Source organism: Lutra lutra, chromosome 2, assembly GCF_902655055.1.
Source record: "Lutra lutra chromosome 2, mLutLut1.2, whole genome shotgun sequence".
NCBI lineage: Eukaryota > Metazoa > Chordata > Mammalia > Carnivora > Mustelidae > Lutra > Lutra lutra.
Window position 1 is genome coordinate 131,346,640 of NC_062279.1, and position 22,048 is coordinate 131,368,687.

At 34.0% G+C, this 22,048-nt stretch overlaps 1 pseudogene; it reads right to left on the reverse strand.

The window, feature by feature from the left end:
- Positions 1 to 257: 257 nt before the first annotated feature.
- LOC125094131 (3-hydroxyisobutyrate dehydrogenase, mitochondrial-like) lies at positions 258 to 1,390 on the reverse strand (annotated as a pseudogene).
- Positions 1,391 to 22,048: the final 20,658 nt, after the last annotated feature.

The following is a 22,048-nucleotide window of genomic DNA, read 5'->3' on the forward strand; positions in this document are numbered from 1 at the left end:
CAAGCCCTACATCAGGCTCCCTGCTCAGCAGGGAGCCCGCTTCCTCCTCTATCTCTGCCTGCCTCTCTACTTACTTGTGATCTCTGTCTGTCAAATATATAAATAAAATCTTTATAAAAAAAAAAAACTCAGATAAATAGGGCACCTGGGTGGCTATAATGACACTCCAAGATAGAGTTTGGTTTTCAGCAGTGTCCACAGCCAAAGGGTAGGTCAGAAGTTCTTCTACCAGGTCTTCTGACCTACCAAAGGGTAGGTCAGAAGGTCTTCTCCTCTCACAGAAACTGGAAAATTCAAGAAAAGTCTTTCTTTGAGTAACCCTTTGCACACATCACCCTGTAGACCTGAGGGGCTTCACTTTCCAGAAGGACTGAGCTCTTTGCAACAGTGGCAGAGTCTTGTGGTAATCCCACATCCTTAGCTATGAGTGTTGCTTCAAATCCACCCCAATAGTCATTAGAGGATGGAACTCCATCCCTCACCCCAGGTACTGGTTGTGTCACTTGACCAACACCATCCTGAGATCATATTTAGGATTTTAGCCAATAGCTGTGAGTCAAGCCCTAACCTGATTCCAAGATTCATAGCTTCAGCACTTCCAATCATTCTAGTAGCTAACAACATGTTGTTACAGATCTTTGCTGTCAACTGGGTCCCCGCAGATCCACAATACATGACATTGGAGCACACGCACCCCAGCAACTCTTGGGCAGCTGCAAATTTATCTTTGATTCCTCCCACCATAAATGTGAAGTTCCAGATGGAGCAGCTCCCACACCACCAGAATAGGAGCATCCATGAAAACTGCTCCCATTTTCTCAACTTCTTTGACCAATTCTTTTGAAACTTCAGGATCAATAGTACTGGAATCTGTTAGTACTGAGCCTTTCTTCACTTTTTTAGAATTTCATTTTCTCCAGAATAACCTTCTGTTGCAATGATACTAGTAAGCAACATTGTAAAAATTCTGTCATTTTTTTTCGGCTATATCTGCTGAGGAATGCACTACCTGTTCACATGCATCTCGAAATTCTTTGTAAGCATCAGAGAACACATCATAAATAATGAATGGATAGCATGAGAGTTTTTGCCATTGGCTTCTCCATGTTGCCCTGTCAAATGAGTCCAGCTGGAATCTTAGAAGCCATTGACCTAGAGCACACCACAGCAAGGCTGGCCACTTCTGTGCACTACCAATGGCTCTAATACCAGTCTAGAGACAGTTCCACAGAGTGGAACCATAAAAAACCTGGCATGCTGTCCCAGTCCCGCCCCCCCGTGGTGAACTCCCCACTGTTGGCTTACCCACTCACTGCTTACACAAGCTATTAAACATAATTTAATAGCAAAGCCTACTCACATCATCATGTAGATTAAATTCCAGAGCCATTTACAGTCTACAAAGTGCTATATCAATACATGATACATATGGATACATATTGATACTATGCTACATGCATATAATAAAACAAAATATTTTATTATTATTTATGACTTTATTAGAGTGAAGTCTAACTTGTTTAAAAGTCATCGTTTTGAAAGAGAATAAATTATGACTTATGAATTTATAAAATTTCAATTTATATTCCTCTTATCCCCTACTGTTTGCCTCCTGCATCTGCTGTGAACTTTTTCTAGTGTTGGGAGAGTTTCTTGGTAGCAACTTTGGGGATAGAGTATTATTTGATCATTTTAAACTATATTTTTAGAAGGAAATAAACTCTCTCTGGGTTTAAGATAATATAAAAATCAAAATCAATAAAGAATATATTAGTCTGGGATTGGTTTTGAAAGTTCTCATATAGATCAGGGGGTCAGAGCAGTGAATTGAGTCTCTTCTCCGTAATGGGTTTTCCCTTATATTATTCAAAGGACTCAAAGAGAATTAATCCTTGTTGTGGAGAACATTAAAGGAATGGATCAATTATTCTCTCAAAGGAGTTTTCAAGTAACCCATATGACCTTTGCCTTTTTGATTGTTCACATCCTAAGATATCTTAGCATGTCTCTTGAGGTTTCTTTTTTTTTCTTCTTCTTTCTCAATATTTGTGTTAGGTGTTGGTTTTTGCTTGGGGCAAGAACCTAACAGAGGAGAAATAGTAATGTTTTAAAAGCACAAGAATCTCATACGCATTTTTAAATCTAACCTTTAAAATGTTATTTTTTCCTTAAACAAAGATGATCTAGGGAGAAAATTTGAAGTACATGAAAACTGCAAAAACTAAACTTCTATAAATATTTCAAAAAATATTTGTATTCAAGTCTCTATTTGACCACAAAAATGATCATTTTCCCTATTTCCCTGAAGAAATTTTTCATCCATTTTGCTTTATTTAATCAAGGAAATATATGTACATTCTTACAAATACGGACATATTCCTGCTCAAATCACTTTTCTAGAACTCATAGAAAGATACATTATTTCATTAAGTTGTCTAGGTGCTTTTTCCATAGTAAGAAAAAAAAATCCTCTAGTTGATTAAAACATGGCCAAACCTATTTATCCTGCTTTTAAAAAGATTATTAAGGAATTTAATGTCAGATTTTTATTCCCAATCATAATCGGAGAGGTAATCTCAGTTTTTCAGTTTAATATTATTTAATTTCCAGTATTATTTTATTTTGCTTATTCTGTATCCATGATGCCAGAGTGGAGAATTTTGAGGTAATCAAATACAGTTGAAAAATGACAAGTCAGGGGCGCCTGGGTGGCTCAGTTGGTTGGACGACTGCCTTCGGCTCAGGTCATGGTCCCAGAGTCCCAGGATCGAGTCCCACATCGGGCTCCCAGCTCCATGGGGAGTCTGCTTCTCCCTCTGACCTTCTCCTCGCTCATGCTCTCTCTCACTGCCTCTCTCTCAGATGGATAAATAAAATCTTTAAAAAAAAAAAAAAAAAAAGAAAAATGACAAGTCATATGGGGTTAACAGAGATTTTGACATTTTTGAGTGACTCTTTTTCTTATTAAAGATAACTTTTAAAAATAGATAAAATTATTAAAATGACATAGCCTTTCTCAAAAATTATTTTTGAAATATTGTATTTTCATACTTTCTATTAAAAAAATTCCAAATCTGCTAATATGGAAATAGCAAAATTATATTATTTTTACTTAAGATCAAATTCATTAATCCCTTTTTGCTAGGAATTACTACTGTACCTATGCTACCTGCAGGACTGCCTGACTCAAAAGTCAGATCACTTTTTTTTTTTTTAATTGGTAAACTTCCTTCTTTCTTGGGAAAACACATATGATATTCCATTATTATCCTTTTGAAATCTTTATGATGTGCTGTGATGTTCACTTTCATTACTGATATTGGTCATTTGTATCCTGTATTTTCTTGAACAGTTGGGTCAGAGGGAAATTAACTATATTAATTGTGTCAGTTTGGGTCCTCCTAAAGGCAAACAGGAAGATGGGATTTGTTGCTCAAAGGATTTACTATGGAAATGCCTGCAAAAGATAAAAGGGGAGTAGGGACAGAAATCAGCTGGGAAAACCTCCAGACCACTTTGTAAATTTGACAGCTGTGAAAAGAGGTTGGGTGGGGGAGGAAGAATTGGGTGGGGAAGACCCTCTGACACAGCATGGTTTTGAGAAAGTTTTGACCATAGCAATGGGTTTCTGCACTAGAGAAATCCTGTTAGGAATGGGCTAGGACTAATCCTCTGGCTGTGCCTTGTCTTTGAGTGGTTCCTCACTGAATACCTAACCAGTGGAACTAAGACCATCAGTCAGTGAGACTCTTCACATGAAGTTTCTCTTGAAAGGGATCTGAGCACACTTCCACCGGTGTCATAATCTAAAACTTGCACAAAAAAGATACACATATTCATGCAACTCCTATGAGTCTCTCTTCCTGAGAAAAGGCTGAGCACAGTGAAGTTAGTGGAATAAATTACAGCCCCTATGCCAAGTTGGTCTTGGGACCACAGGTGATACCTCATTTTTTAAATTCTTGCTCCATTCTGATCTCCCTTCATTCTCATCTATAATGTTGGCTAGCTTTTGTGGCTTCGCAGGTGGCATGACTCCCATTCCTCTTCCACCTGGTCATCAAATTGCCTTTTTGGGCCAGGTTTCTGTGCATGTGCATTTACCATATAAACAGGAAAGGGAAAACCAAGAAGCATCCAGGTAGATAACTTGTGTTTTTCTACTAGTTTCCATTTGCAAAACCAATGCAACCTCCTTCTGTTGGTCAGGACGAATTACTCTGGATAGTGATTCTTTTCACACCTACTGTTCCTAGAAAACTGGAAGTCCAAACTTTCCTGCAGTGGTGATATCTTTCAGTTCAAAGAATCATAGCAATAAATTGGTGCTTTAGCTGTGCCTTCACTAGGCTATCCCAGTGCTCAGTGAGGTGATCATTCTGTAGAGCGTGTGGTCATGGAACCACTTCCATACCACCTTCTCTATGAATTTGGTCCTCACTGGATGCTATCTTATGTGTAATTTCATACCTATGGATCAGATCTTTTGTAAACACCATTAGGTTGGTACTTGCTGAGGTTCTGCAGACAGATTAGAAAACCCATAGTAGGTATCTTTCCCTGTAAGGAAAAACAAAAAAACAAAACAAACAAACATAAAAAAACACTGAGCCTTATAGGATGCAAGGGTCCCCATTTAGTGAATTTGCCACCAATGGGCTTGTTGGTCTGCTTGAGGAATAGAACCATGTCCCATAACTCAGTGCAGGTCTCTGTCACTGGCAGGTTGGACATTCTGAGGCAGCAGTAGCTGGCATAGGTAGGTAGGTAGATTAGGAGGTAGGTAAGTAAGTTAGATAGGCAAACCTTGGTAAGTGGAAGTCTATCCTGTTCAGATCAAAGGTAGCTTCCATCTTTGCCGTGGTGGCCAGACTATGTGCCATTGTGTTATCCTGTGGTGGTTAATAACAAAGCAAGACCAGGGTCAAATTTTCAAGTAATTTTGGTTGGTTAGTGCCTCTGTCATGGTGGATACTTCCTGGTAGGTGTAAATGTGTGTCTCTTCACATGCCTTTAGCCCCAACCCCCTTGTGTTCATTCTTATCATACGGTTCCTTCCAGACCCAGACCAACAAGCCTGGCCATTTGGGGCAAAACTGTAAATGATATTATTGTTAGTGCTAATGCTAATTCCTTTTGGTCCTGTTTTCTTTTATGAATAGAAAAGAACAAACACATTGGACAAATGAGCAACTGCACACAATGTACTGAGGACTTATTAATCTGCCCTAGCAACAGTGCAGCTTCTAGTAGAAGAGCTGCAATTAGGGTCACAGTTTGGTTGAGTTTACAGTAGTCTACAGTATTCTCTAAAATTCAGTGGGTGTTCTATAGGTCAAATGGAATTTTAAATGTAACCATGTAAGAATCACCCACCCTGTACCCTTAGCTTCTTAATGGTAACACTAATCTCTGCCATTCTCCTCATCATGGGAATATATATGTGTTTATGTATATTTTATATATTTTTATTAAACATTTACTTATTTATTTTTAAAGACTTAATTATTTTGAAAGAGGGAGTGAGAGCATGGGGAGAAGGAGAAGGAGAGAGAAAATCTCAAGCTGACTCTGTGCTGAATGTGGAACCTGATGCGGGACTCCATCTCACCACCTTGAGATCATGACCTGAGCTGAAACCAAGAGTTGGATGCTTAACCAACTGTCACCCAGGCACCCCTTTATTAAATATTTATATTATTTATTATCTTGAATAAGAGGGCAATATCAGAGATTCCCATTCATCTCTTCCCTCATGTTATCTTTTATCCAATAGGTAAAGGACCCCATGTGGTTGTTACTCTATTTCTATCAATCTTAATTATAGATTCAAAGACTAAGGAAATGGATAGGTCTGCAAACCCAGTGAAGCTGCTGTAGGCTGAATTCTAGCCAGCACTCCATTTATTACATGGCTTCAGCAAGCTCTTGCCCTAAAATTGGGGCCATGGTGACATTTCACATCTCCCAGTTTTAATGTCAACTAGCATTTAACCTTTAGTCATCAAAATGGTGGAATATTCCTTTTCCTAAGGTATATTCAGCTAGGTAAATGACCATTAATCCTTTTGGAGAAAAACTAGGGAAACAATATAAGACATAATACTAGGGGAGCATTGTAGTGTATAATACAGTAAAGAATTAAGGTAAATAATTACTGTGGGGACCCCAGGAATCCCACCATCATTTCACTCAATGGATTTCAAATCAGAAAACTGGATTAAGTCCAGGAATTGAGCAAGGGATGGTGATTTTTTTTTTTTAATCAGGGCAATCACTGTTAATTTCCTGCTCCTCCATTCTTCCCGTGTGATTGGAAATTACAGAATATCCATTTTCCTCAGCTCACCTCCCTTCCTTCATCACCTGCCAAAGAAATCACCAGTCCTATCATTTGGGATGAACCACTGTGTTTTCCAAGTTTCTAAGAGGTATCCCAGCAAGGAATACACCCCATCCTTTAAGGTCCTTGCCAGCAAGTTAAGTCCTATAACCTGAGAAATTACTCCCAAGTAACAATTTCATCATTCTCATCCGAACTTACAATAGCACCCTGAATGAATCACTCTCATATTCAACCCCAAGAATCACCTTAGATCCTACAAGTACATGGTAGCTAATTGCTGTAGCTCCAAGGGGTAAAATTTCTCTTCTTCCTGATCAGACTCAGCATATTCCAGTGGGTTATACCGGGGTCTAACCATTGTTATTGGCAAATAAGCCAGGAGAGGAGACAGAAGTTTCCTAAGGGATAGCTATTGCTAGCTATAAGAGAAGGAGTGATAGTTCTCACAATGGAGGAGAGTACCACCTCTGAAAGTCAAAAGGTTCAAGAGTTTTAAAGAATCGAAATCTTTGGAGACATCTGCCTACTTATCTCCATCCTATATTCCAAGCTGTCTGGTTTTCCCACTTGGATCCTTGACATTGCCATAGTAGACCTGACCAATCAGTTCAATCCAATCGGAGGATGTTTAATGTCTCTGGTTCTCTACGGTTCAGACCTTCAGTTTTCTGTGGAACTGTATCTGCTTTTCCACTGCAGGAGATAAGGCCCACTCTGCAAGCTGCCAAAGAAACCCTTTGACTTTCATACTCAGCCTTTTATTATTTGTTTAGTGCGCTCATTTCTCATTACAGCAGGTATCAGTTACAACCATACTGTTTGTGTAAGCACTACTTTTCCTGTATCTTTTAAGTATCTGAATCACTGCATTAGTGAAGGCATACCCTTCCACCAGTACATTTCTGCAAGTTAGAAGCTGTGAAATCTTCAGCAATCGGGCCATTAGTGCCAGAAACTGTCAATGCTACATATAAAATTTCATATGGTTCTTCTCTGCCAGCAAGCCAGAGAGAGAGCCAAGTGCCAGACTTATATCTTACTTCTCATTTTCTTTCAGGACTGAAGGTATTGCCTATGCTGAATGGGAATAACTATGCAAAAGATTTATTGAGGGGAATGGTTGTGAGAGATAAAGGAAGAGGGAGCAGGAGAAGTTATTTAACTTTTAAAATTTATTAAAACCAGATATATGGCCCCCAGATGATCTATATTGGTGGTTTAACATTTGCTCTTGAAAGAGTAATTATTATGCTCTTGTTAGATACAATGTTCTATAAATATCAACTAAGTCAAGTTACTTGGGAGTGTTTAAATTTTCTGTCTTACTGGCTTTATTCTTATTATTCTATAAACTGCTTAGAGAAGAATGTTAAATCCCACCTATTATGAAAAACTACTGTACTCAGATTAGAATTCAAATCCATCATTGTCAGAAGCATTTAGAAATTGGAAAAATAAATACAATAAAACATGTTGGTAATCAATATTAAAATTTAATATAGTATAGAAATAAATTATATAGAAGCTAAAATGTACATTACATGGATCAAAAGTAAAATTTCAAAAATAAATATCTTAAAAAAACTAAGTGCAAATCTTAAAAATCATAGATATAGGAAGTTTGACATTGGTTTAGCTTCATGCTTCTATATGGAAATAAATCACTTTTCTTTTTAATGTAGTATAAATCATCACTTTTTAAGAAGGCGCCTTATTTAAAATTACTTAAAGCATACACAAATGCTCTCATAGAGAGGAAATAGAAAAATAATTTCCTTTAACAGAAAACATCAATGTGAAGCTAATAATGATTTTAAGAAAAGATAAGATTGTCTTGAAATTGCAAAAAATATTTTAGTGGTTTATGTTCTCATTATCAAAGCAGTTAGTCACTGACTTATTTTATTACTTTCAGGAAGGGGATATTTCCTGTCTATAGCACAATGTCTGATGTCTAATATATCGTGCCTGTGAACTATCAGGATTACTATTGTAACATTTACAAATCTTACATTTTTGACCTTTTAAGCTAACCTAGATTTTTGTCTAGGGGCCTATAGAATAAATGTTAAGTATAGGTTTATGCAAATATGCACATTAGTTGGCAAGTTAAATGTTAAAGTGATGCTTTGAGTGTGGAAAAAGATAAAATTTTAAAAATGGTAAAAATCAAACTTATAAAGTTGATGTATTTACTTTAGTTTTGCTGGTTTTTTTTCCAAGATTAACCTGAGAGTACTATCATATGAATAAATATAGGTAATTAATTAATATCAGCAAATGTTAATGCCTTAGAATACTTGGTTTTATTAAATTTGTGCTCAGTTTTTAAATGAAAAAGGTATATTCCTCAATAGCAACATTAACTTTTGTTTTACATCTTAAGAAATAAAAGAATAGGTAATATGTTGGAATATTATTCCCTTCCAGTAATTCAGTACATCAAGCAAATAACAAAGCTGGAGACTTTTTTTTCCCACAACAAAATTCTACATTGCACCTTGGTAGAGGGAACAATCTTCAGAAAATTACATATATTTTCATCATCAGTTTCATAGAAAAAAATGGTTAATATTGAAATAATTGAAGAAATAAAAGCCAATGAGAATAATAAAATTCTTAGCTATTTTTACATTCCTAAGTACATTTTGGAATTTTTACTATAAATAATTATGTAAGAATACCAATAAAAGTATTTCAAACTTTTGTGTTCAAAGAGAAGTTTTATTTATTCTCTTTCAATGCTTGTCTGAGTTTTTTTTCTTCCCAAAATCCATAGATGTTTGGATGTTTTATTAAAGAGCAAATCCAAACAGGAGAAGAAGAAAAGTGATGTTTGACTGGATTGGAGGCATATTTAGATAAAGAGATATTAAATTCCTCATATGTTGCTGATACCACTCCCTCTGAAAAACTTAAATTCTATTTTTTTTTAATGTTATGGCTGTTACTAAATATAAATAGTAGCCAGTTTGATTTTTCATTGTAATATAATGGAAACTAAAACACACAATATCACCAATAGGAATATGGGAAATACTATATCTTAGCATATGAACATCAGCATTTTTCTCATCAGAGAGGTACTAAGGTAGCATACATGCTTCACTTGGAATAAAACTAAAGAATTAAGATAAAAAGGGATTTATTCTGTGGATTAGGTGGGACAGAGTTCTAGCTCAGCTAAAAATAAACCTTAAATTCTTGGGAGATAATCTGGTGAGAAAGGAGTTTTGTATAAAAAGTGGCATTCATTTGGCATTTGATAGTATTATTTGCTAAATTTATAAGTATGCCATGTATGAGCATAATAGATATTTCTCTCCTAACATGCGGTATATATAATTTGCCCATGTTTTCTCTTTCCTAACTAAATTGAGCAACAGAATACTTTACATTGAAAGAAATAGAGTTATTCTGGTATTGTTGTTGTTGAATAGCTAAAAGGTACTAAAATTGAGTCATTTTTAGAAATGAATTTAATTTCCAATACTAAAAACGTTGGAAAATGTTTCTTTCTGTAAAAAAAAATACATTGTTATTTTATCCTAAGTTGTTTTTATTTTGTCAACTATAGTCCATAGTTAATTTTCCCAAACCTTAACTGGGAGAAAAACTAGTTCCTGTTTGAATTAAGAATGCTGGTGAATAATCTCAATTGCAGTGCCAGTTAATAAGTCATTTCTTGCTGAAGTAGACCATGTAAGGCTTAAAATCTTGTCTTTCACATGATGCATTATCATAAGGTCATATTCACCTTTTAAAAGATTGATGACACTACTCTGAAAGACACTAGTGGAGTTAGGTTTAGTTTTATGGCCAAACATTCTGATGTGACTTTCACCCAATCAAACAGAGACACAGAAAGAAATGACTTCAAAATGATATAATGGAAAGACATTTCAAATTTGTAACCTAAAACAGTCACACTGATGCTACTTATGTCATATTTCATGTGGAGGAATTATATGTAAAATCGGTTGGCTCTACAAAAGTCATAAATGTATCAAGGATATAATATTCTGATCTATGTTATTCAATTAAGCTTAGCAAGGACTACCTTTCCGTTTTCATGACAAAATAAATCAAATAAATGGTACATGGGAGTGCCTGCTTGGTCAATCTCTGATACAAGTTTATTTGAATCTTTGTTAGTTTAGAGAGCTCCTTTAGTTGAAAAAGTATCTTTCATAATCATGAACTAATCAGTATCCCTTTTATTTTTATAATTTTAAATTTTGAAAGGGATTACCTGGAAAAAATAAATATCACTTTTAATAATCATGATAGAAATTCTATTATGCAGAGGTATTAATAAGTGAAAAAGCTGAGATAGCATATTCTTATTAAATAGCTCACCCTGTCTGCAACTTTAATATATTCTTTCTCTCCTTGCCATGATTGAAGTTGGCAGTATTAAGACCAATTGTGCATAGGGACAGCCGAATTAGCGACAGGAGGCAATTAGATTTGACCAGATCAACTGAGAATTTTCATAAATTTTTGTCAGTTTAAAAAATGAATAAACCTGTGTGAGCATACAAAGAAAAATGTTGACACAAGAAAAATATTTCCATTTTAATATGCTGGAAATTCCCAATGAAATTATTCAAACCTTGTTTCATCTCTTATATTTATTTTTTCATGGAAGACTAAAAAAACTTCACACACTAAAAATGTCTGTTGATGACTCCTGAGAAAGGGAACTAGTGATTTTTAACTTTGCTATGGCACTGATGTTCTGTTGGCAGAGGTTATCCTGTTGCTTTCTTTCAGGTGAAGTAATTTTGACCCCACTAGAATATATTTTATAAATGTGCACGTTAAATAATGAGAAATGCAAATACTGTAAATATATGAATTATTTTCTTCCACATAGCTTATCAAACTCCACCATTTTTTATACTTGAAGGGAATAATAGAGTATCTTTTAATATGAAATTTTTGAATGAGCAGACTGAAAAAAGAATCCCTGATGCCTCTTCTTCTCTATAACCATATGCCTAATCCATCAGTTAGTTCTGTTGCTGTACTTTATTTTTTTTTTTAAGATTTTATTTATTTACTTGACAAACAGAGATCACAAGTAGGCAAAGAGGCAGGCAGAGAGAGAGGGGAAGCAGGCTCCCTGCTGAGCAGAGAGCAGGATACGGGGCTCAATCCCATGACCCTGGGACCATGACCCAAGCTGAAGGCAGAGGCTTTAACCCACTGAGCCACTCAGGTGCCCCTCTGTTGCTGTACTTTTAAAATACATCACAACAAAATTCTTAGCACCACTTCACCACTAGCACCAGGTAAAAACTACCATTGTCTCTTGACCAGGCACCTCAATATCTATCATCTGGTCTTCGGGCTTCCTATTTACCAAACTTACCTTTTCTTTTCTTGTTCTTTCTTTCTTTCCTTTTTTTTTTTTTTTTTTTAAGATTTATTTATTTGAGAGGGGTAGGGAAGGAATGGAGAGAGGGGGAGAGAGAGAATCTCAAGCAGATGCCACACTTGAGGGTGGAGCTGGACACAGGGCTCAATCTCACAATCCTGAGGTTTGACCTGAGCTGAAATCAAGAGTTGGACACCTAACTGGCTCCTCACTTTTTTAAACAGAAATAGAATTATGTTAGCTTTCGATGGTCTCCATCCTTCTCCATCTAGTATAGGACTCAAAATCCTTATTCTGTTCTACAAATCCTATAAACTAAATCTTAGCTCACCTTAGACCTCCTTTCTTACTGATCTCCCTCCCTACTGCCTTGCCTTTTGCACACAGACTCCTGCGATGTTTCCTGAACACATCAAGTACGCTCCCACATCTAGGCCTCTGCAATTACTGTCTCCTTTGCCTGCTGACTTCTTCATACTGGTTTCAGCTCAATTACCACCTTTCCTGAACATACTATCTAAAATGCCAAGCGCAGTCACTTTTGATTCTCTCAACTGTTTTTTTAAAGCTGTAACTGATATTTCTTTATATGTGTATCTATTTATCTGCTCATTTCCTGTCTCCTCTTTGGTAAAGAGGGCATTTTTATTCCCTCTTGTTGCCCCAATTTCCCCAGTACCCAGACAGTACCTGAAACATAGTGAGATCTCATAAAATGTCAGTGAACTGAATGAACATGAATGACCAAGATGAGACATGGTTCAAAGACTTCTGAAAATTGAAATGTATTGAATAATGTTTTGGATCATTTAAGGATGCCATTTCTAAGAGTATAAGTCAGTATTAATCAAGAATATTATAGGGACTTCTATTGATCCCTTGTTATTCCTGCAAAATTTGAAAGTTTAATATTTTATTGCCAATGTGTTTAACTCTATATTGAAAGGTGTTTTCACAAAATTGTGGGCTGCAGCATTTATTTAAGCATGGTAAACTCAATATTATTCTCTTATATTTGGTAATGAAACATTAGTATTTTCAATAATTTAATCCTAATAATATGTAAGTTTCAGGGATATATGTTGTTCCTTGGAGCTATTCAAAATGAAAGTAAGTGTACTTACCACTGTCTTATAACTGCTAGAATTCTGAGCTTTTCATTTAAAAGCATATGAAAAAATAATGTAAATTAAATCAAATACCTAAAATTGTGTTAAAAAATACAAATTAGTAACTAGATGTGTGAAATTAATGTTGTCATACAAAATTGTTAGATAATACATTTTGTGTGATAAGCTGCTGTTCTGCTCGTTTAAGTATGAATATTTCCTAGAAAAATATAAGTAAAATTATTACCAACTGCTGATTAAATAACTTCTTTTCTTGAGTTTTTGTACATATTTTTGCACAAAAGCATCCCTGAAATTCTTTACATTTTAATTAAAAAATTAACATATTCTGAAAAACTAAAAGAAAAACGTTTGGCTTATTGTTGTACATATGTTTTATTATACATAAAATATTTGCTACCTTGATAAAGGATTACATTGATAAAGTGTTCTATTGTCTTACACAGTACACTTAAGAGAATCCTTGAATATTCATTTTATGCATATGGTTGCAATTTCAAGATAATTCTGTGATCTCTAAGCACTACTGTTCCTTCAGTACTCTGGCTACAAGTTTTTTTTAATCAAGGATAAGAATGATTTATCATCTCTAATCGGCACTCATACTAAATAAATATTGAAACTATATTTTTATACTTAGTGACTGACTGATTCAGAAATTATCTCAAAGACAATCTAATCTGAGCAGCAGATTTTAAAGGATCTGCCATGCTGACATGCTATGAGGAATCATGAACATATTACATAGTAAAAGTCAAGAAACAAATAACTAATACTATCAACTACATCAGTGGAGAACTTGCTGAACCCAGAACATGCTGGGGGAGTTATTAGAGAAAAAGGTTACTTACTCTCAAGAAAATTTCATATTGTTTTATATATATATTTTTTACATTCTCTTCAGAATGCATATGCAAATTTAAGAATGTTATTCAGATTATTTTTTAAATTTTTAATTGAATTTTGTTTTTACAGACATGTATAGTGTCTCGGACTTAGTGATCACATATAGCAAAATCTAAAGTCTGAAATGGGCAGTGGTGGGAATCCATAACGATTGTTTTAAATCAGAGTCTGAGGTATAGTGAGTCAGGTAACTATGCTAATGAAAGGGATATTAGCCTGTTGGTTTTCCATGACTGTGTATGAATAACTCAGTTTTCTATAGGCCCCAGAGTGGAGAAATTTATTTAGGATTATTTAGTAACTGATCAGCTTTGGAATCAGGGGTTTTTGATAACTTTGACATATTGCCAGTTACTAGTTGCTAACAATTTAGGTAATAATGATACAATACTAATATTTTGAATTATACATTTCTGGGTTTCCCAGGTTAGAAAACAAAGCAATAGACCCAAAGGGACACTGTTTTTTGACAAAACTTGAAATGAGTCTCATCATCACACCTAATTTTAATGTGTTTACATGAATAATAAAGATTAACAAAACATATTTTACTCCACTTGTATATAGTAAGTATCGGGCCAGTCAAGATGATAAATTAAATATGCATTATTTTCCAAGGATTTTTATTTTCATTACAAAATTGACAGGAAAAACAAATACTCTTTTATTCTCAAGAAAAAAATAGGTATCCTTTTTTTGCTCACTCAGTTTTCTAATTGAACATCATTTAAAATGATGTTTAAAAATATATCTCAGTATAAGGAAAACTTGGAAAACAATGAAATACATTATTTTTTCAGTTTGTTTTCTATCCAAATCAGAGACAATTGTCTAATTTAACTTAGATTCAAGGCATAAAAAGCACAATACTATTTTGTCCATAAAAAGAATACATATTTCAAGTTTTGGGGTGAATATTTAAAAGCATCTATGGAGACACAGGTTTACTATCAGAATTACTGGACTATTTACTCAAAGTTAAAGCAAAGGTTTTTAAAATATGATATGTATTTAAAATATATATACAAATATATATAATATATGATACATATTATATATAATAAAATATATATAAAATAAAATATTTATGAAATATATATATACACACACAAATACATATATAAACAATCCCTACAGACATATGGGCCCCTAAAATATTTGTATTTATATTTATATTATATCCTTATTTCATTTTGAAGAGAAAAATTTGTTCATTTAGAATCAAGTACTCATTGTGTCTCTATGACAGAAGATCTACGCCAGGCCTTATAGTCAATGATTTCATTAAATATATATCCCCCTGACCTCAGGAAGCTTGCAAATTAATGAGAAAAAAAAGAAAGACAAATGATCATTAACAAATGCATAATTACAAAATTACAAATTATCTGCTCTGAAATAAAACTAAAAGTATTATAAGATATTACAGTAATAAGTCTAATTTTATATAGAGTCAGGAAAGGCATTTTCAAGGAAGTTACATTTATTTTGAGAAAGGGTTGGTGGAATGAGTAGCCAGAAGAAATATCAGGGAAGAGCAAATATGAAAGCTGTGAGTATGGCTAAGGAGGGAAGACAGAGAGACAAAGAGCTTGGAAAAAAAGAGGAAGAAGATCAGTGGGGCTGCAGGGTAAACATTGAAAAAGAGGGTAAGAATGACACTAGATAAAGTTGAAGAGGTTAAAAAGATTAGATGATACAGTTTTCCAGTAGAGAATACTTGGTTGTGGGAGGATCCCCTAAAGAGATTGAAGCAGGGGCACAATTTTACTGGTATGAGAAGTAAGCAAGTACAGATAGAGAGATTACTCAGGATGTTTGAGGTTGTGGCAAAAACCCAGAAGACATAATGGCAACCCAGAATAAGATCCTGGTAGTGAACACGGAGAGAAGGGAAAAGTACCAAGGATGTGTGTGTGTGTGTGTGTGTGTGTGTGTGTGTGTGTGCATGCGTGTATTTAGAGACTTAATTTAATATGTTTATCTATATTCCACTGATCTAAAGCATAACTATGTAGAGTTATATCAACTAAAAGATGAAAAAAAAAAGAACAAGTGTGGTTTTTAATTGAGCTCAGAAATGACATTAAGATGCTTAACCTGATTTAGATGGACCACAGATTATCAATTTTCAAGCAGTCAATTCATTAATTCATTAAGTAAAGACTTATTAGTTATAAAATTCACACTATCTACAAAGTAAAACCAAACTGCTTTTTCAGGTGTATGACTAAAGATAGTAAGTCTAGTAGGATCTAATCAGAATTTCTTCTGGAATATTCAGATGATTAAACCAAATACACTGAGGAATGGAAAAGTAGCAAAGTCATACCTTTATACCTAGGTGTGTGTGTGTGTGTGTGAGAGAGGGAGAGAGAGACAGAGACAGAGAAAAAGAGAGATGGAGAGATGGAAAGAATAATTGATAATACCCTTTAATCGATTATTGTAGAAATAGTTACATACATATTAAAGAGGTTTAATAAGATACTCAGCTAATATTTTGTTACTCACAGTTATAGGAATGCCAAAAGTCAATAGAAGGAAATAAAGTTGAATACTGCTTTAAATGTGAAATAATGTATGTGCATTGCAAGTACAAAGTAACATGAATGATATTAAACAGATCACCTGTAGACATTGAAAGATTTTCTTTTGCAAGATTAACTCGATTAACTCATCAATAAATTATAAATAGAGTTAACTGGATTATTTTTAAGGAACAAACAAGGAGATAAACACTTTAGAATCAATACAGGTAATTAAACCTGTTACATGTTACAGTCATTAGTTTCATAGTTTAATAGATGACAGAGACTTCTATTGGAACCAAATCGAATGTGCCTGTTAGTAACAATGAGTAATAATAAAGTACAAGGCTATGTAACAGAAACAAATAAAGTGTAAAGTAAAATAATAGAGGAACATGACAAGTTAATTTTTTTTTGTTTTTGCTGTGCAATGTTCTTGGAATAGAGTACATCATAAACAAAAAATTACTTTTATATCTGCTAATTTCATGGACAGGAACATAATGAATAGATCAGATGATCTGTCTTATAAAGTTTTTTTTTTCTTATCAAACATCAGATTCCACAGTCTTCATGTAGCAAGCATATCAACCATATTATATGAAATGATTAGGACAACCATAAATTATCCATTTTAAACTGAGTGTTTTTTAAAACCATTTTATATTTCTTCTCATGTAATAAAGAGGCTGTTTATTCACTATCTCACTAAAAATATGGAACGCTTTCTGAAAATATGTCTCTCCAAATCTTTAACTTCTAAGCTGTTTGTTATTGATCTATTTCATGCAACTTAAACTATTTAAGTGAATTAATAATAATTGTACTAAAAATTGAATAAACCAATACAGCCTTTAAAAGAAATAATAATCAGCAAACACTTGAGAGACACTAAATGCAACAGCAGAATCTGGTATCCAAAGAAATAGTACTAACAAAGCAAACAGAAAATTGTTTAATAGTAATGTAATAACCTTATTATAAAGTTCATAAAGATTTAAATAGTCAAAATGGTATCTATGCATTAAACAGAAATGGATGCTGTGAAAAAGGAATCATGCCTATTCTTTTATTTTTTAAATTTATTCATAACCAGATTTGTTCTGAAGGGGAATTAACATGAGTTGCTTATGTGTTTTCTTATAGCCCTTACCTATACCTCCCCTGTCACACAGAACTCTCTTGACTTAGCAATGATGGTCAAGCACGTGGCTCATGTCCCCACTATACTGAAGCTCTTTGAGGGCACATCAATAGTGAGTTCTTTGCATCTTCTACCATACCTGGACAGGAGTTGACAATATGGAAAAATAGAGAGAAGAGGTGTTTCTTTAGCCAGCTTATCTAAGAGTTCTTTAAATGGTTCCAAGTCAAGGGGATAAAAAAAGATACCTGCAGTAGAGCTGAGATCAAGGGCCAAGAAGTACTAGGTCATGTGGCAATTCCAATCACTAGGATCAGCATAAGTGGGAAGTGAAGATGGCATGGAAATAGAGAAAGAGGATCAGGAGAACAAAGGAAAAATCAAGGTGAGAATGGGAGGGTCAGCAAGCCAAATCCCATTCCCTGGCAACCTTTATGCTGCTATGGCATACGGTATGGCAGGTGGTCTGCTGTAAGGTACCACAACAGACAACAGCCTGTTCCTGACTCCTAACTAGTGCTTACTAGATAGATAAGCTGGAAAAGAATATGGTAGTCTATCATGCCTGTTCTTTTAAAAATAAAATATAATCTTCCTCCCCTTAACAAAATAATTATTAAGTTAAATAGGAAAAAGGACCCTAATTAAGGTCAAATTTGTGTATTGAAAGATATCTAAGAAATTTTCCTAGCATAGAGAGTTAAAGACAGATAGATAAGAACTAGTAATGACAAGTTAAGAGGTGGAGTGAAAATATCCATCAGTTCCAGTATTTGTTGGTCTAACAGGAGTTCCAGATGGAGATACAGAGAAACCAGAGATGACATTCATCAAGTATGTGTGCCTACTTTTTTCCTTTCAGTGTTTATGTCAGTGATAATAAGGGAGACCCTTCCTTAGAGAAAGCAGATGGACAATAGTCATAGAAAAATCATCACATAATTCAGATACATGTTATTAAATTAGAAGATAAAACACATAATATGATAAAGAAAGTGTTGGGAATGGCCTAGCTGGAATTACTTAATATAAGACAGTCAACATGGTGAATGACATTGGAATTATATATATAGAATACATATATATTCTATATATATATATTAGAATCATTATATGTTATATACTATATATAATAATAAATTTCTAATAATATAATATTAGAATATATATTCTAATTCTATCTCTATATATTATATTCTATAATATATGTTCTATATATATGTGCATATATATATGTATATATAGAAAGGGGATTATCATGGGAAATCTAGAACAGAGCAGATCAGCAAATATAAGAAGCTCTCAAAAAGGAATGAGGTTGGCATATTTGGGAGAATGAGAAACAGTGGTCTGGGAGTGGTGGGGCATTATTGAGTGGGGTGAAATCAGAAATGATGGACAGGGTCTTATCAACTGGGAACTTTTGAACTAGCCTACAGAGATAGGATCTTATTTGGGTTGCAATGAGAAGTCTTAGGAGGATTTTGACTTTATGCTTTAAAAAGATTGGATTCTGCCTTTCAAGAATCATTTTCCTTGGTAGGTAGAAATGCTTTTACAGCTTTACATGGGCAAAAATGAAGAGGATCAGTTAGATTGCTGCTGAACTAGTTAGGTAAGAGACGATGGTGGCTATCAAGTGCAAGGTGGCTGTGGGCCCTACAGAGATGGCTTCCTGAAGTCTGAGATCTTAGCTTATCCCCACCGTCTATCACTGGGGCGGTGGCGGGGGGCGGTCAGGTCTTTGAAGACATACCACTTCTTGGTTGTCTTATTCAGTTGGTCATCTATTTGTTGATTGTTTTGATTGTGTAGACTCTATTTTGGTTTGCATTTGCAAATTACCAATTTTTCTAGCATGTGTCTGTAGACATTGGGCCTGAAGTTTACACAGTAAAAAATATTTTAGTGAAATTACGTATAAGTTAGATAATTTTGTCATTCAATTTTTGCTCAGAAACAAAAGGTAGAAAATTCAAAATGAACCTCAGAGTGTGGAATGGTACATTAATCATCAACTGAACATTTTTAAATGGAAAATTTTACTGCCATTACCCAACCAATTTAAAGTGATTTCTATTTCTGTTATAAGGAGATTTCTTTGAATCTGTATACATCATGAACAACTGTAGATTAATAAAATCTCACAATTTTAGCTAATGTCATATTTGTCGTTAAAGTGAAAAAGGAAGTGCACTGAATTGTGTATAAATATTAATAAATTATATTACTTTTAAATATCATTATGAAAGAACTTGAGAAAAATATGCAATTCTTTGGAGCCCATGCATGACCAGTAGCTAATTTTTCAAGTTTATTGTGTCAGAGTTGTGCTTTCTGGATTTCAAAAGCAATTAGTTTGAAATAAAAGAATTGCATTAAGTTTGTGTAAAAGTTTTTAAAGAATTTATTGAAACCAAGAGCAAAGAGGAATCCTTTTCAGTTGATATGTACATTGCTTTTCAAAAAGAGAGTTAAAATCTTAGTATAAAATATCTCTTTATTTCTGATTAATACAAATTTAGGCCTTAGTTCAGAGAATATCCCATCCCTCTCCTCTTTTCAGACAACACTGACAAGTATGCCTTTGTTAAGGGAACTACTAGCAAAAATGCCAGCTTATCTACTCTATGAAAGGGGTCCAAAATACAGTGACTCAAATAACCAAAAATGTATTCATCATCATTTAGCATTGGGAAGGAAGGAAGGTCATTACTTGGTACAGTGACTGCCCTTCTCAATATGTGGCTTCAGTTCTGGAGACCAATGCATTCAGTACCTATTCTTTCTCAAATAATTTTGCATCCGTATTTCATTTTTTTTAAAATTTTAGTTTATTCTCAGCATCTGACCTTATATTCTAGAGATGACATTGTAGGCTGAACAGACCAGTACTAAGATAAAAAATTAAAAATTTAGCATTCTTCAACTGTAATAATCTATAGTGCTATAACCTGCAGGGAAGAACACTAATGCAAATATGTGAAAATTTCTCAAATTATTACTGATAGACACTGGGTTTTTCAAAGAAGGGCTCAAAATATTTTTAAATACTTTATTTGGAGATGGCTAACTATATTTATATTACCCATAGATATTTCTGTTAAAGTATTTGTTGTGCAATATATCCTCCTCATAAATGGATCAAACACAGATTTGCTATAAATTAAGTGGTAAACTTTTAATATGCCTAACTGCTTACTACAGACTTAAATATTCTTTTAAAAAAAGAAAAGATTTTATTTATTTATTTGACAGACAGAGATCTCAAGTAGGCAGAGAGGCAGGCAGAGAGAGAGAGGAAGGGAAGCAGGCTCCCTGCTGAGCAGAGAGCCTGATGTGGGGCTCCATCCCAGGACCCTAGGATCATGACCTGAGCCAAAGGCAGAGGCTTTAACCCACTGAGCCACCCAGGCGCCCCTACAGACTTAAATATTCTTAAAATGTCAAATGTATCTACATGTAATTAGATATACATGCGTATATATATATATATGTGTGTGTGTGTATATATATACACACACATACATATATCTATATTCCAGTTGCGCACGCATGTATAAGCATACCTAAATAGTCTTCACTTACTATTATTTTATAGAAATAATATGTTTTCATTAAAATAACAGTTAAAAGTACAGAAATAAGATAGAAAGCTAATATTCTTTTTCATACATCTTTCTCTTTTCCCCAATCCTGATTTGATAGTCCTCCTCAGAGGATTTTCATTGCAACCAACAGTTTTGTACCAATATCTGTACACATCTTTAAATATGTTTCTGTTTGTGTGCGTATAAACTGCATGGCTTTCCTTTGTCATTTCCTAGAACAGAAATCAATCTCTCATATTTTTATGAAACTTTTTAAAAAATTTAAGGTGCCACGGATGGTTTTCATTTTAGTACATATAATTTCATTTTTTTGATTATTTAGAAATGTCTTAAAACTAACAATTCACATGGTAAAGAAAAATAAATAAGCCATGCAAAACTTACACAGTATATAACCTTCTCTTGAACTACTCTTAATAGTGTTCTATATTTCCAGTGTAAGAAAGTAATATTACCTTTTAACTTAATTTTTGTTTTATTTAAAAATATGACATAGAATGCTCCTTATTCTTTGTAAGACTGCTTAAACTATGTCATTAGCTGGAAACAACATTGTTTTTTAAACAATCCACTGTAATGGGAGTGTGTATTTTTTCAAGTTTTTCTGTAAATATATATGGTGTTCTAATGAACATGTCTATATTCAGATAGCCATATTTTAAATGTGTTTATGTGGCTAACAGAAGGCTTTTTAAATTTGAGTTTTTAACAATATTTCAGAGCTTTTAGATGGACCACACTTGATATATATAAATCCTCCTTTACAGATAAGAGAACTCTGGTTTTCCAATATCAAACAGTAATATCATTTCTACCAGAAAAAAAGCATTTTTTTTTCCTTCTGGAATTACTTCTATGCTTTCCTGGTTTATAAATGCACATTTATTGATTAGGAGGTGAACTTTGGACCTCTGACAATCCAACATCACGCCAAGTTTAACTTGCTTCATACTTGGAGCAGTGATTTTGCTCAGCAGATTTTTTTTTTTCCTAAGTT